Genomic DNA, 17,241 nt, shown 5'->3' on the forward strand with positions numbered 1-17,241 from the left:
AGATGTGCGCGCTCTGGACCCTGCGGCCAATACCTAACAGATGTGGACTTCGATTGAGCAGTCGTGGGTCAGTACGGCCATCCGACAGTTTCGGTGCGTTGTGGAGTCGATGAGCATGTCAAGCCTTCGCAAGTGGATGTAAGTGTCTCTAAGAGTCAACTGCCCAGTGGCCTGAAAGACGCGAATTGCGAAGTTAGCTCCAGAACCCAGTGGCAGTGTGCTGCGCAGGCGGCTGCAGATTGGGCAGAGGTTCGCGAATCGCAGGCGCCGCGCACGGCCGCGGTGATTCAGCAGGGAACTGCGCGCAGCCGGCGGCTCAGAGCGCGTCGCGACGGCGGCCCCGACGCACCGCACCTCTGCACTCCACGCCGACAGCGCCTGCTCTCCGAGCTTCAGGTAGGACGGCGCCCGTAGCGGCTCCCCTGCGGCCAACACTTGCGTTCGCGACTTCAGATATCTGACTCTGACACTTCATGTCATGCAGAGTTGGTCATTAATAAATAAACGCCAGTGGTCGTCACACTGCGGCCCGCGCACCACGTGAGGCCCGAATCAAGTGTTCGTGCGTAATAATATGCTATTGCAACCAACAGCAGAATCTAAAAACGTCAACTAACATTGAAAGCTTCTTAAGAGTATTTATCTGGGCCAGTATCAAACAAAAATACTTACAGAGACTTATGACGTATTAGGAAGTGATGGTTTAAATTGACGTTGGTGAATTCGGCCTTGAGTAAAGTTCGCCGCTTACGTCAGGAACAAAGTGGTGTGTTCCGCGGTCACTGCGGGTTAAACAGAAGAGAGGGGGAGATTATCTTATTGATTGTTTTCCAATGTTGAAAACTCACGAGCGTGCGCAACTAGCAGCGATTACCAGCTACGGTAAAATATCAGACGGAAGTAACATGGATTCGTGATTGCGTATTATAGAGACGGTAATTTTCTAATGTGGTACATGTCTGTAGCAACTAATAAGAAATCAAATTATGGCTGTCGTAGAAGAAGAAGGAAGTAAGATTTGGGTCGTGCCCTGAGGAAGGCCGTTGCAATTCGGCCGAAAACCGGGTTTAATTTATTATTGTTGTTAGTTTACAGCAATGACGTGGCATAATACCCAGAAGAATTTTAATCACTATGACCCCGGCTTCGGAAGCCTACGTTCTTATATAAGTAAGATTTTGGTTTAACGTCCTGTTGACATCGAAGTCATTAAAGTCGGAGCTCAAGCTCGGATTGTGGCATGGATGGGAAAGGCAATCGGCAGTGCCCTTTCGAAGGAACTATCCCGGCATTTGCCTCGACCGATTTAGAGAAATCACAGAAAACCTAATCTGGATGCCGTACGGGGATTTGAAGCGACGTCCTCCCGAATGCGAGTTCAGGTCACAGTAAACCCTTGTCTACATGTCGGTGCTTGTATACCAGCATCGAAGTCCCGCTGGGAGCGTATACGCTGCAGCAAAGCCCTCAAAAGGAAACTTTTTTGTCGCCCCTCATAAGACAATGCAATGAGTAAAAGAAAAATGGCATTCAAAACAATCAGTACAGATTTGTGATGGTGTCTCGTATTGCAGTTACCGCTATTAATTTATATAAGATACTAATTCATGCAGGTTACCAGTTGACAGTGAGATCGGCGCGGAAGGTGTGGTAAAGTGGCCAGAACGGGAGAAGTGGTCATTCCATATTTTTTGACCCGAAGAGCGTCGAGAAACTGTCAGACTAGTTCTAACATTGTTGTCAGTGATACTGACAGAAGAGGGTTGCTCCGTTATTTTCGAGTAAAATCGTTTTTGTTTATTAAGGTGGTTGATTTAACATAAGTCATTTATATTATTCTTGTTACCTCATCGGAATGGGGAGTAATAATTTACTACAACACCAGTGGTTAAACAACATCTTTTGGCCTACACCCCAAGAAACAAACCCTTTAATATCTCATCCGCCATTCTATCCATTTATGACAGCCCTGAATTAAGACAGGTATATTATTTTAAACCGTCTCCGTTCTGATGTACTTTGTCCAAGTCCAATTGAAAACGGTCTGGTGCAGCCAGTCCGTATTACTTCACATACTGGGGCGTGATGATGCCTAGAAATTTGCGCAGAAATAAGAAAAACAAACATGTTGCGATGTCACTGGCCACAGTACCCAGCTAGGTACGAAAAACTGATCACTATGCAAGCCTTCAGAAAAATTTATGTAGTCCCTATATATTATTTTCTTTTTCACTTTAAAATAGTTAGTGTGATTCCTTGTAATATGTAGATTCAAAATCAGGAAGTGGTAAGCTTCCATCAATAACCATGTTTTGTGAAAATTTAGTTTCTCTTTGAGTGGCTACCTTAACCCCCCTCCCGTTACTCGCTCCTATACCCCGCCCATCCTTCCTATGCGACCGATGTGTCGCCTACAATGTCCATAATGGCTCTTTAGCAAAATAGGTTTGACGATCACTGAAGCATACGCTTCTCGACTTGAGTGGAATCCTTGCAACAAATAAACAGTGAAACAACTGTAAGGCACGTGGTTGAAGTGGTTTATTTATCGTATGGTTTTTCAAGCATAGTATCAATTGTAACACAAACAGTAACACATGCAATTTACAGACAGACATTTAAATCTGTACTACTATGTCAAGGCATGTCGTTGTTCAACGTTGTTACCAAAAATGTCCAAAAGTAGTTGACTAATTTACTTCAGATTTTTACCCGATACTCTAATAAACGTATACTATATATAACTTATAAATGTATATGTAATATACACAGGGAAACATTGTTACCAAAAATCTCGAAAAGTTCTTGACCTATTTACTTCAAATTTTTACACGATACACTGTTATTCATTCCGATGGACATAGACTACATATTTTTTCAAATGCTGATGTACGAGTTTTCTGTTGAAACTGATTGTGAGAAAGAAAATGCCGTGGTCTGCTGTGAGAATGTGCGGATTACTTTTCTTTCTTTCAGTCAGTTTCAACTACGATGGGTAGGCACTTAAACCATTAAAGAAATTACTTCTCACATGTATATTCTTTCTACTTACATATAGTTTCAAACAAAAATTGTATACACAATAATGTTGTTTTGTTTTCATCCCTGCTGTTGGTATTACAGAAAAGAGTACATGTGTATTTATGGCTTATCGGCTCATGGTTATAATACTCGTACTACGTCGCAATCTGATCGTTCGAAGCTCTGTGACCCTACCGATTCACAGATTGAAACTACGTGAAACACTGTCATTGAAGCTACTATCCTCACAGATCCAGCAGTTGACGGTATGCCTTGCATCCCATACCAATGATCCCAGTCGATTTTCCCATTCATTTTAAGTGCATTCCATTTCCAATCGAGGTTATGTTCACAATAACGGTAAACAAGGTTCAAGGTCGGAGAGGGGAGAGGAGGTGATTGACAGAGCAGGGGAGAGAGGATGGACGTGGAAGGGGGAAGGAGGGTATGTACAAAGAAAGGGAGGGGGGGTTGAAGAGATGGACAGAGAGCGGGATGAGGCGTCGATGCACAGAGAGTGGAAGGGGAAGGAAGACATGTACAGAGAGAGGGAGGGGGGGAGGAGGAGAGGAACTAAGAGAGGGGGATGGACGAGATGGGCAGAGAGAGGGGAGAAATATCCAATTCCCACACAAATTTAGCAACTCCAAAGCATTGCCAGGTTTGCTAGTTTTCAATATAATCAATTGCGTCGTTCGTTGTCATCAGGAAACAGTCGAAAGTTTCACGATATGCCCTGTTGGGACATCCTGTAACAATGCGAAAAACGGTTTGCCTGGCTGCTCCACAATCGCCTTTTCGAGATGTAGCCTTACCTCATCTATGAAGAGAGCCGATGCTTCTGCCGTTATTGGTGCGTATTTTGTTGATATTTGCCAACATTTTGCGCGATTGAACAAAGGTAGAGGGTTTTTTTCGGATGTAGGGCAAGTTCTGACGATGTGAAGTGCAAGCCTCTCATGGTTCTCTTGATCGAAGCCGGTTTATTTCTAGGATTACCGCGACTTGATGTACATGGAGTTGCGGGTTGCCTTGTATGCGTTTAAACTCACGCAGAAGAGATGCTTTCGTCGAAGTCCTGGGAGCGCAGTGTGGCCCAGTATGGACAGCCATTCGTTGGGGTTTGATCTTAGTGTACAACTGATAATTCTCGTTGTGCTGTTCAGGTGAACGTCGAGCGTTTGTGCCCGTGCACTACTAACAAGGGGAGGCCGCCAATTGTGAAATTCAGATTCGATTCATACTGCGCATAATAAAAGCTCATGGCCAGAGGTGTAATGTGGCACAGCACCAAGATGCACTTCTCAGCCATTGTCGAGAAAATCGACAGTTAAAAGAAACCGTTGCGGTGAAATACTCTCTACGATTAATGATTTTTCAACAGTGTCGTGGCGCAGCGATAAGCGCTCGGGTTCGTAATCCGAAGGTCGCCGGATGGAATCTCGCGCTATGCAACTTTTTTTTTAAGTATTTGTTTTTTTTTTTAATTCAAATGTGTGTATACACACACACACACACACACACACACACACACACATATATATATATATATATATATATATATATATATATATATATATATATAATTCCCGGCAATCAGTTGCAACAATGATGCATATAATCAGTGGAAAAACTGGCGACTTCGAACATCATTATGTTTTCCGCAAAGAAAGTTGTAGTTCACAAATGTTATTAATTGTCTTCATAATGTTAACCACGTATAGTTAACGGAAGATGTAGAAACGATATTCCGAAACGAATACGTATAGCGTAAGTCAAACGTTCGAATTAGAATAGAAACCCCACGAACACAAATTTGCTGTGGCAGGTATGAAATATAAACTCCGTTACTCGCTCGTTACACTTGAAGGACAGATGTTGAATGGGCCGAAACGAGCCGCCGCATAACAGCGTAGTTGCCTGCTAACTTCGAAAGAATGTAGATGCGGTCCCTAGCGCAACTTATAACATCGTCGAAAATCAGTGCGGACGTGAGAGCTTTGGTACACCCTGTTAAACAAACGGAAAAATGGAGGCGGTACAATTGGAGAGCGATCCGCCTTCACCAACATGCATAAGCAATTCATTAATAGTATATATATATATATATATATATATATATATATATATATATATATATATATATATATATATATATATATGCGCCATGCAATTTTTTTATTATTAGTTTTTTGTAATTTATATATATATATTACAAAAAACTAATAATAAAAAAAATTGCATGGCGCGAGACTCGATCCGGCAACCTTCGAATTACGAAGCCGAGCGCCTACCGCTGCGCCACGACGCTGAAGAACGTTATTAATCGTCGAGAGTATTTCACCGCAACGGTTTCTTTTAACTGTCGATTTTCTCGACAACGGCTGAGAAGTGCATCTTGGTGCTTTGCCACATTACACCTCTGGCCATGAGCTTTTATTATGCGCAGTATGAATCGAATCTGAATTTCACAATTGGCGGCCTCCCCTTGTAAGCTATACATTAGCACCAGATTCTGCATTAGTAGACTACACCAAGTGCTGAAGTGCGCAGAGCTTTTCAGATAATTTTTGGGGGACAGTGCCCCGTCTATGTAACCCCTAGACATTTTGGGTCTGACTCTGGTGAAGTAGTCTGTCAGCAAAATATACCTACAGCTGCGTATTTGCCGCTCTTTTGCACAAATGAAAGCAAGCCGTCTCTGTCTTGTTGCGGTTTGGTTTCAGTTTCCAAATGGCTCTGAGCACTATGGGACTTAACATCTATGGTCATCAGTGCCCTAAAACTTAGAACTACATAAACCTAACTAACCTAAGGAAATCACACAACATCCAGTCATCACGAGGCAGAGAAAATCCCTGACCCCGCCGGGAATCGAACCCGGGAACCCGGGCGTGGGAAGCGAGAACGCTACCGCACGACCACGAGCTGCGGACGTTTTCAGTTTACATCTCTAGAGGTATGTTCCCATTTTCTGCAGATCAGATGTTAAGATACCTTCTGTTTCAACAAAATTCCGATGTCCCACTCCCATCACCCAGCCATCGGTTCATCCAAACCTACGAGACCTAGTTTCAGGTATACTGGAGACTAAACAGTAGTGGAGCGAGGATAGATCCCTGAGGTAGTTCATCATTTAGTGTAGTCGGAAAGCTTACTCCGTTGCTCAGTATGACCAGGAATGACCTGCCAGCAAGAATTCTACTAATAAGTTGGACTGTTTTTCTGCATGGTATTATTTGAACGTCTTTGTATCATAATATGCTGAAATATATACAAATGCAGTTGATTTTTTAAAATTATTTTGAAAGGCTGCTCCTATGTGGGTCGTCAGTGACATTATCTGGTCTGTAAAGCTTCTTTCTGCGCGGAAACCAGCTTATTCTAAGGGTGATGGACTTGATACAACGTCGCGATATGAAATATGGCAAACAGTAACGCAGTAGATATCACAGTTGACTGATCAATAAAAAATAGCAAGCAAGTAGGCGTTTGCTAGTTAAGTTGCCACACTAAACGGTTTTACGTCGTTCATACGTTAAACAAGGACCGATACTGACTGCTTCGTTGAAAACTTTGCACGAGTAGAACTCTGACTAGAAATTTTAGTAATTAGCATGGAAGAAAAACTAACATATGTCGCGTTGATAGTACCTACTGATCCCTACTGTTTTCGCGAGATTAGTACGATCAGTCCAATTACAAATATGACGAAATTAGTTTCTCGGAAATTATTAGAGAGTAGAGGCAGAAAATATCGTACGTGTCTTCCTATAGTACATACAGGGAGTGGACAAAAGTCGAAATACCACAAACACAACCCATTAACAGTATAAAACGATGTTGGAAAACCGTTGGCATTCAAAACAGGTTTCAGTTATAAATGAATGAAAATAGGTCCTGTATGGTTTTAAAACGGAATTTATAGCGTTCTTCCTGCTCATTAGTGACAAGTTCAGATAACAATGATGGAGGTGGACGGCGACCACTCACCTTTCTCTCCAAAGTAGACGAAAAATGTTCATTATATATTGAGATCTGGTGATGATCAGGCGAGATGCGACAATTCCTCGTGCTCACAAAACCAATCTTAGGTGATGCGAGCTGTGTCCACAGGGGCCCCGTCCTCTGGGAACGCAGTATCACCATCGGGGAGTAAACATTTTACCATGAGATGGACCTGATCAGTGAAAGTGGTCACATAATCCTTGGCAGAAATGCGGCCTTGCAGGGTAACCGTGGGGGCTATGGAACAGGACGATACGGCTGCCCCAAACCTTCGTCATGTTTAACTCTTGGGACGTAGACTCGGCTGGAAGTTGGAAACACTGTGAAACAAGACTCATCCGACCAAATTACTCCCTTCCATTGCTGCACAGTCCACGTTTTATGGCTTCGGTACCGCATTTTCCTGTTATGGACATTTCCGTCAGTGACGGGTGGTTCTTAAATTCCAGCTCGTCCTGCAGTATCCTGCTCCTGGAGCGCTCTTCGTGTTGTTCCGGTGCTGATAGGGTTCGCGAGTGCGACATTCAGTTCTGCAGTGACTTTTGCACTAGTCGTCCTCTTATTGTTCGTCACAATGCTCTTCAATGACCGACCGTCACGATCACTCAACACACACTTTCGGGCGCTTTAATGACTTAGCCGACGATTCTTTTCCACTTTCCCATGTAAATCTTCGACGCGGTGCCTCTCTACACAGCAACTTAAGCATCCACCATACGAGCACCAACGATTTGCCCACGTCGGAAGTCACTGAGCTCCGACATACTGCACTCCCAGAACACTGCTCTGAACACGACTCACTCTCGCAACATATTGATGACATTGCACAGGTTCCGTTCGTGGTCACGGACAACAACACAACCTACACGTTTAGCTAGCATCTGCAATTATATCCAAGCATCCATTTCTTGTCATGTTCCCATATTTTTATACAGCACCTGTATTTTGTAGTGAAGTGGACCTAGAAATAGAATTGATGTAGGAATTCTAACGTCGGTTTTTCCAGTGTTAAAGAAAACTGAGATGCAAGTATAGATTTGGCCATTCTTCTAAGTAACAGACTCAAAAAAACAAAATGGTACATGCGCGTTTTTTTAAGAAGTTGTTATTAAGCGTACAATCGTACTAAATTCAGATTATAAAAAAATTGATATTGAACGTTTTTGTACCTTAGACCGAGATTCTAACGCTAAGTTAACATATTTCTGTCCATCTTTATACTTTTTCTACATATAGGCTGAGTTAAACTGTTTGGCAACCGACGTTTAAGGTCTAAATTTGCCACTTTTTTCACGAGAAGTTCTGTTCTGCAGGCAACCGTCACAGCGCTTCGTTCTCCGCGGCGATAAAAATTCGCTTTAAAGCCTCTATCTCTTAAAAAATGACGGAAAAGTTAAAAACCTCACTTATTGTACATTAACTAAGTCACAATTTTTTTCTTAATTTTCATTTGGGTCGGAGTTACATATTTTCTAGATATAGCGGAAACTGCTGCGTCCGAAAAACTTTCCTACCTGAGAGCTAGCAGGCACGATGTTCTGCACAGCAGAAGTGACAACATTGTGGGAGGCGACTATGTGAGGCTCCCAATAAGAGAGCTCATACACGAGGACAACGAGGGACGTCCCCCCATACCCCTCCCCTCCCACCCCCCGCTATCTCTTTGGAAAAGGTAAAAATATATGACATATCTATGCAGACTGAAGCGATGAATGAAAATTTGTACTACGGGTCGGGACTGGCCAGGCTGGCCAGACTGGCACAATGGTTTTCAAATGGCTCTGAGCACTATGGGACTCAACTTCTGAGGTCATCAGTCGCCTAGAACTTAGAAATACTTAAACCTAACTAACCTAAGGACATCACACACATCCATGCCCGAGGCAGGATTCGAACCTGCGACCGTAGCGGTCGCTCGGTTCCAGACTGTAGCGCCTAGAACCGCACGGCCACTCCGGCCGGCAATGGTTTTCACAACCGCTCAGACTGTCACTGCAGGCTCCCTCCTCAGTCGAAATTCCTATTCATGTCTCAGCCCGTTGGTATTCCCCCTAAATTCGAAGATCATTGCAGAGGCTCTCCAACAGTTTTGGAATAGCACCTCAGAATCAAACGAAACGATGAATTTCACCTGAAACCAAGGTACAGATGCTTTAATCAAACGAAACTACATGGCTGTAGCGATTAAAGGTCTCTGTTACCAGGTAGTTTTATTGGCAAAAAAATGTAGTTTAGTTGTGTTTTTATTTCAAGAAAATGATTTAAAAGTCGGTATTATGCAGGTTTTTAACGGGGCCGTAACTGGAACTTTTTTGGGGCTACTTACAAGTCGCCATTTTTCTTCCAGAGTATTAAAAATACTCCCACAGGTCTTGCCTCCCCGCCCCTCCCCCACAAACTATCGTATAGCCACCCTTGGCTCCCTGCCATTGGTGTACTACTGACGAGAGCAGGTCGCTAGCGGTCAAATGCCAACTACTTGAAATCGGACTACAAGCTCAGATTTTGACCGTCTATAATCTTTACAAGGCAGGCATAAACTTCCAGCTCTTAAAAAGTATGGAGTTGGCCATACTTGTAACTAGATTACTCATACAGTGATGAGCCGAAACATAATGACGACCTGCTGAATGTGTTGGTCCGTCTTTGGAACTCGAAACAACAGCAATTCTACGTCGCATGTTATCGACATGTCCTTGCTACGTTTCCTGAGTTATGCGGCCCCTGTCACGCAATTCTCCTTAATTACGGACCCGTTGTTTGTGGCCTTGGAGTAGCAGTGTGTGAACGTTGTTGTGTCACAAATCGCAATGAAGCGACATCTCTAAAGCAAGTTTTCGATACCTTCTACAGAATGCTTCGAAGAAGAGAAAAGTGTGTGCAAAGTTTGTACCGCATATCTCGACTCCCGAACGAAAACAACAAACAACGCGAGGATACCTGTCGCTACTTGACTGAAATGTAAAACGTGAACAGTTCTTTTTTTTTTTTTTTTTTTTTTTTTGGGAAAAAATCATAACGGATGACTGCAGAAATTCACATAATGGGTAAACGCTTAGACGACGCAACCAACATTTAACGAATGTGACGCGCAAGATGAACAACATTACAAACAGGGACATTCCTGACAGTTTCGCATGGTTATGAACGTTGTACTCCAGTGGGGGGTAGCTATGTAGAACACCTGGTGCACTGAAACCAACATCTTACCTTCTATCTCTTTTTTCGCAAAGTTTTAAACATGGCTCCTTGGTTCAATGGCCGTTTCTAAATTAAAATTGAAACAAATGAGCCCTCGGTCACGAAATTTTTTAGTCTTATTGACCAGGTTTCAACACTTGGAAGAGTGCCTTCATCAGAATTAAAATAAATAAAATGGCCTATAACACAGTTACACATCTTTTTTTCTCTCTTTTTTGTTAATACAGTCTCAAAACGTTTTTGGACTGACGGGATACTTTCCTTAGCGGATCAGTAGCCCACAACGCAACCAGGCTGCGTTCAAGTTCGTGGTGGGCAGAGGCTATCATATCTTGGTCAGTCTGTGTACGTTAGCCGGAAAGTAGATGAGTGGTCGCCTATGAGACAGGCAATCACACACTGAGGTGACAAAAGTCGTCGGATAGCGATGTGCACATTACAGATGGTGGTGGTATAGCGTACACAAGGTATAAAATGGCAGTGCATTGACGGAGTTGTCATTTGTACTCTGCTCATTCGTGAGAAAAGGTTTCTGACGTGATTGTGAGCGCACGACGAGAATCAGCAGACTTTGAAGGCGGAATGGTAGTTGGGGTTAGACGCATGGGGGCACTTAATTTCCGAAATCGTTAGGGAATTCAATATTGCGAGATCCACAGTGTCAAAAGTGGGCCGAGAATACCAGTGTAGGACGTACGACGACCTTATCCGTTAGGACAATGCGGCGAAATTTGGCTTGAATGGGCTACGGCAGCACGCAACCGACACGAGTGGCTTTGGTAACAGCACGACATCGCATGCACCGCCTCTCCTGGGCTTGTTGCCATATCGGTTGGACCCTAGACGACTGGAAAACCGTGGCCTGATCAGTTGAGTCCCGAATGCAGTTGGTCAGAGCTGATGGTAAGATTCGAATGTGGCGCAGACCCCCTCGAAGCCATAAACCCAAGGTCTGAACAACGCACTGTGTAAGCTGGTCATCGCTCCGTAATGGTGTGATCCGTGTTTACGCGGAATGAACTGGGTCCTTCGATCCAATTGAACCGAACATTGGATGGAAATGTTAGGTTATATTAGATTACTTGGAGACAATTTGCAGCCATTCATGGACCTCTTTTTCCTAAACAAGGATGCAATTTTTATGGAAGACAATGCGCCATGTTACCGGACAACAGTTGTTCGCGATCGATTTGAAGAACATTCTGCACAAGCCGAGCGTATGATTTGGCCACCCAGATCGCCCGACATGACGATCACCAAACATCGTGGTCAGTTCAGCACAAAATCCTGCTCCGGGAACACTTCCGCAATCACGGACGACTATAGAGACAGCATGGCTCAATTTTTTGTTTTTTTGTTTTTTTTATGGTTCAAATGGCTCTAAGCACTACGGAATTTAACATCTGAGGTCATCAGTCCCAGAGACTTAGAACTACTTAAACCTAACTAACCTAAGGACATCACACACATCCACGCCCGAGACAGGATTCGAAGCTGCGACCGTAGCAGCCGCGTGGTTCCGGACTGAAGCGCCTAGAACCGCTCGGCCACTGAGGCCGGCTCAGTGTTTCTGCAGGGGACTTCCAACGAGCTACCCAAGCACGACTCGCGCCCCGTCCTCACAGCTTTACTTCAGCCAGTACCTTGTCTCCTACCTTCCACGCCGAGTTGCTGCACTACGCCGAGCAAGAAGAGGTCCGATGCGATAGTAGGAGGTAACACATGACCTTTGCCACCTCAGTGAACTGGTCTCTATGGTTCGAGACATGGCAACTAACAACCTCGTTCATGTCCTTGTCTTAGTTTGTCTTAATGGAGCGACCCCTCTCCCTCCCCCAAGTAAACGGCACTGTTTCCGGGCGAGCAAAAAAAAAAAAAAAAAAAAAAAAGAGCCCCGGTCTAATATCAGAGCTGTGTTTGGTAACCAAAGATCTGACGTCGTTACAGCGTACTCTGACTGTGTGTGCCATCCAGACAAGTTCAAGATTGTTTCCCACCATCAGAAAGCATTTACAGCAACTCGTTTGTCTTAAGTATTCTCCTTACACCAACTCAGATCAACCGCTAATTCTGTGTTTCGGGAAGAAAGGCAAAATTCCCCGCCAGGTGCGTACAATTTCAAGGTAAAATATTCACATAAATGTGTTCCCTGTTTTCGGTTGGTGCGGTGTTGCAGCTCTTTTAATGTTCTGTATAAATGTCACAAATAGTTTATTAGAGCTATCTATTCTTGCCGGATAATTTATAACAATGCATTTTTTATAAACCCAACCACCGGCTCTCTAGACATTTTGCAGAAAAGTTATTGATGCGGGCGCTGCGTCGCTCATGAAGTTTTGGGTTTAAATGATGTGTTACAGGCCGGAAGTGCAGGAACTGTGTCAAACCGAAAGCAAAAATGTCCAAACCTGTAGTCAAATTCTGCTCTTCCAGAGCAGTGACAAGTCATTTTGCTTGAAGTCTCCACACGTTAGTGCTATAAGATAGCAAACTAGTTAACCGATAACAACACACTACTACACGTTTACAGAGAAACGATGATGCAGCGTATCTCCATAATTGCACGCATATCTCTTCACCGATATGCGTCGCCAGTGGAAGTAGCTTTATCTGTGAACAATATGCGTGAAATTAGTCTGTGATTGGCCATTACCCACAGATAAAATTGCAAGTGTTGAGCTTCGTCTCCTGAGTGAAAGTGTTGCACCCATTGATAACAAAAAACGTACAAGCCATGTCGACGTAATTTTTGCCATATTTCTATACGTTCTACTCCCATACGTACTGAAATATGTCAGACGAACTCGCTTTATCGACTTCTGCTTCATCGAAGTTTTGCTCAGTTGCGCGTTAAGCCTTAGTGTGCCTTAGTGACCAGCCAAAAGAATTTCATTACAAATGTGACTGAACAGCTGTTTCGGTATGCTGCGGCTAGGAAACAACCTATGACGAGTTCGCTAATTTAATTATGTTGGAATGATCAAGACAGGGCAAAAATTTTATGCTCTTGCACCACGGAACTAATCCTTCAAATATCGGTCGTTGACGAGCTTGGCTTACAAGTAGTCGGACATGTAATCGTAAGCATTAAGCGAGTAAATCGCCATACTGCTAAAATGCGGGCTGGGGTCTGTATTACTTTTGTAAATGGAATTAGTTCATGATGCTGTTTCCTGAGAAACTTACCGCCTTTCCTGAAACGACCTATATTATTTATTTGGCGAATAAATTTGCCTGGAGCCTCGCTTTAAATAATGATGTGTGTATATGTGAGGCAATCATACTAAAAACTGTAATGAAGTCGCGTCAGATTACTGGCAATCAGTGAGGTGGTAAACTTGGCAACTAGCTCTTAATGTAGAAATATGCTGAGTTGTGTTTTTTTCACGGTCATGATCTCGCGCTTGGTCGATTGCACAAGAGCTCGTGTACGTGCATAAGCTGTAACGGGTAATCTGACTGAAGGGGTTGCTACAGTGTATATGCAACCCATCGCGACTCTGAGGCGGGTATATAAGTACCAACATGCAGGTTCAAATGGTTCAAATGGCTCTGAGTTCTATGGGAGTTAACATCTGAGGTCATCAGTCCCCCGGACTTAGAACTATTTAAACCTAACTAACCTAAGGACATCACACACATCCATGCCCGAGGCAGGATTCGAACCTGCGACCCTAGCAGCAGCGCGGTTCCGGATTGAAGCGCCTAGAACCGCTCGGTCACAGCGGCCGGCCCCACCATAGCCAACATGTAGACAAGGGGTTAGTGCGGCCTTCGAACGGAAACTTTTTAATCGCCTCATATATTTACATCTCAGTTCGAGCGCCATCTGCCTTGCATCCAATAGGAATCACATTTCACATTTTTTAAGATTACATGTTTCGTCATTTCCGGAAAGAACACATATCCAAGCACGTACTACTTGATTTGCGTGGTGTTTGTGTGTGATACCCAAACGTTGAAAATATGTTTTACTACGAACAAGGATCACCGTAAGGTGGAGCTGAGTGTTTTAGGCGATCTATTTGACTGCTGTAAATTGTTAATTAATTTGAAAGGGTAGTGCAAATGGCTTATTTCACTCTATTTTTGCCACTGAAATTGTATCAGATCTCCCTTTATCCTCCATTTATCTCCAGTGTTAGCCAATAGGAATACTGTATTCTGAAGAAAGATGCAAACCTTCGTCTGCATGTATCGGGACGTTGGTTCACACAGACAACCAGGGAGTGGTCTCTTGAGAAAGGCAGACACAGGAAGCGGGTCTGGAATTTCCCGATCGACATAATGTCGCCGGCCGCCGTGACCGAGCGGTTCTAGGCGCTTCAGTCTGGAACCGCGCGACCGCTACGGTCGCAGGTTCGAATCCTGCCTCGGGCATGGATGTGTGAGATGTCCTTAGGTTAGTTAGGTTTAAGTAGTTCTAAGTTCTAGGGGACTGATTGTAACAACAACAACGCTGTACTATTGTACAAATAAGTAATTTTGTTTCTTCTAATTTTTCGATAAACTAGTGTAATTGATGTTCTGATGTTCTGATTTCATTTCTTTTTCGTTTCATGCCACTGTGTGAAGAAAACTGTAAACAAGTTTCAATGTGAATATTGTAATAGAATTGAAATGTAACAAATGTTGAGACTGTTGTAAGATGTTTAAAATTGTAACTGTGCGTCTGGTTCATACGTAGGCAATGTGTTAGGATATGTAGAATGCAAAACCTCGGGTGAATACCCTGTCTGTAAGGGAGCGGTAAAAGGTGGACGGCAGGCGAGCGCGGGAAAATGCGCACGGGCGCTGCACGGCACAACGGGCTCAGCAGTAGTAGTTGGAGTTTGGCACTGGTTTGAGCAACACCTTCTGGAGCGAGGAGGCTCTCCTGGAAGACGTAGCTTCACTGAGCCTCGGATATGCCGTTCCAGCGCCCACACAGCATGGCAAAATTCCATGGGCACTAAATGGAAAAGTATTGCGACGCTAAGAAGAATTAAAGTGCCGATACGTCAAGAGCCATAGCTGTGGTTGTATGTGTGCTCTGTGCCTCGCCATCTCGCCGCTCGCCAACCGCCGCATCGATACAAGCAGGCTTAAACTTTTAGTACTGTATTCGTATGGACCATAGAGTGAACTGTTCAATAAGAACCTAAATTTTACCAGAACTTTCCTATCATTTAATTATCCTCACAACTAACCTAGACAGGGTCCTTTCCAAATGTTGTGCAATCCGAGTGTCCCGAAATGAAAAATTAAATTTTGTGTTAATAATAATTACTTGCAGACCTAACTATGTTAGAATGGTGCTTAAAGAACTGTTTTGTTAATGAACCAGTAAATGAATAACGAAGGTCTAACGAAGTTGAAAGATAACTTTAATATTGATATAGTAATGAAGTTTAATTATTTCGAGACAGATATAAAGGTATTTAAATGAGAAGTAAATAAGATAAAACGAGTAGTAACTCATATACTGGAAATCTTGAACGCATGATAATTTCAGTAATCAATTTTTTTAATATTGTAACAGTTGTGTTACTAAATGTGACACTTCTGTCACTAAATGTAACTGGGTTTTCTCTTTTGATGCAAGTCAATTGTCAGGATGAGCATTCTAAAGCATTCTGTCAGGGTGAAAATATTAAATAAATTAACTTTTCTCTCTTAACAACATGTGGGCAGGGTGGGTTCTTCCTTGGCTCGGGTATGAGGTTGAATGAAACATCATTTTTACATAAGATAACTTTTATTGAAGATTTGTACAACTGTATCTTACGGAATGTTCTGGTTCGGAGAGCGGCAGCTGTGTCGTTTGTGAAGTCTTCTGCTGCGGCAGCGGCGGCGGCGGCGGCGGCGTCTGATTACGCGTAGCGGTGTGTATCTCGTGTCGCCGTCTCGCCCAGTTGACTGGAGACGCGCAGCGCGAGGTGGCCCGTTTAATTATTGCGAGCGAAGTCGTGCATCGGATGGTGATACCTTGGATGTGGCGTCCCAGTGTTTCTCTTCTCTAAGCGGCCGCGTGTGTTGTGCGTCGACCAGCGGAGCGGCGCGGCGGGGGAAGGCCAGTGTCCCGGACTCGAACCACGGACTCCCGCTTGCCAGTCTTCGGCTGTCAGATCTTCATCCCAGCTCACAGGTGACTGCTGATGTGAGGCCGTCTCCTTCCCGTCCTCACGAGTCACCCGGGTACGTAAAGATCAGACTTCAAGTACCTTTTAACTTCTGTCTTCTGGCGCCGCGGCTGCTGCTTGCTATTCCATTACAGCGGCGGAGTTGGTGCGTCTGTGCATGATGCAGTCTCTTCTTGCATGACGGTCTTCAGCACCGAAACTGACTGAAAACTTCTTCGTCTTCTTCGTCTCTCCTCTCCGTCTCCGCCTTCGTCTCTGTCCCCGTCTTCATCTCCATCCCTCTGGCCCACTGCGTCTCGCGTATTTATTCACTTCAGTTTACTGGAGGTGAACGACTTCACGGTCATTGCCTCTTCTGTCACGTTGAGAAGCTCCTCGAAGAATCTTCTTAACGTCGGTCATTGGCTCTTGGAATGTAGGCGAGGGCTTTTGATCCCATGTGACGACTGAGAAACATGTGAGCCGGTCATTGCCTCTTCTGTCACGTTGAATAGCTTCTCGAAGAATCTTCTTTACGTCGGTCATTGGCTCTTGGGATGTAGGCGAGGGCCTTTGCTCACATACGACAACTGAGAAACACGTGAGCCGGTCGGGCGATGCCCTGATGGCTGAATCGACAGCGCCCGCTTATGTGGAACTTGCTGACTTCACGGTCATTGTCTCTTCTGTTCTGCTGTTTGGCCCGCTGTTTGCGAGTATGTAACTCTCTAAACTAAACCAAGTTTTTCATTTATATTCTAATTTCTACTTCACTTTGATTTCACTAATTTATTTACTTAAGTACCACTCAACATTCCTCCACCCTTCGGAGAAATTCGCCCTCGAATTTACACACAACAATATAGTGATTATAACAGTTTCAGGGTGCCCCCCCCCCCTTTACTCATTT

General features: G+C 44.0%; 1 protein-coding gene across 1 annotated transcript in view; it reads left to right on the plus strand.

Moving 5' to 3' along the window:
- Positions 1-241: 241 nt before the first annotated feature.
- Positions 242-17,241, plus strand: part of LOC126250132 (cytochrome P450 6k1-like) — a 162,100-nt gene continuing 145,100 nt past the window's right edge. Inside the window, exon 1 of the mRNA XM_049951534.1 lies at positions 242-396. The gene's annotated coding sequence lies outside the window, so the exon portion shown is untranslated. The remainder of the gene's footprint in view (positions 397-17,241) is intronic.

This window comes from Schistocerca nitens, chromosome 1, assembly GCF_023898315.1.
Source record: "Schistocerca nitens isolate TAMUIC-IGC-003100 chromosome 1, iqSchNite1.1, whole genome shotgun sequence".
Classification (NCBI taxonomy): domain Eukaryota; kingdom Metazoa; phylum Arthropoda; class Insecta; order Orthoptera; family Acrididae; genus Schistocerca; species Schistocerca nitens.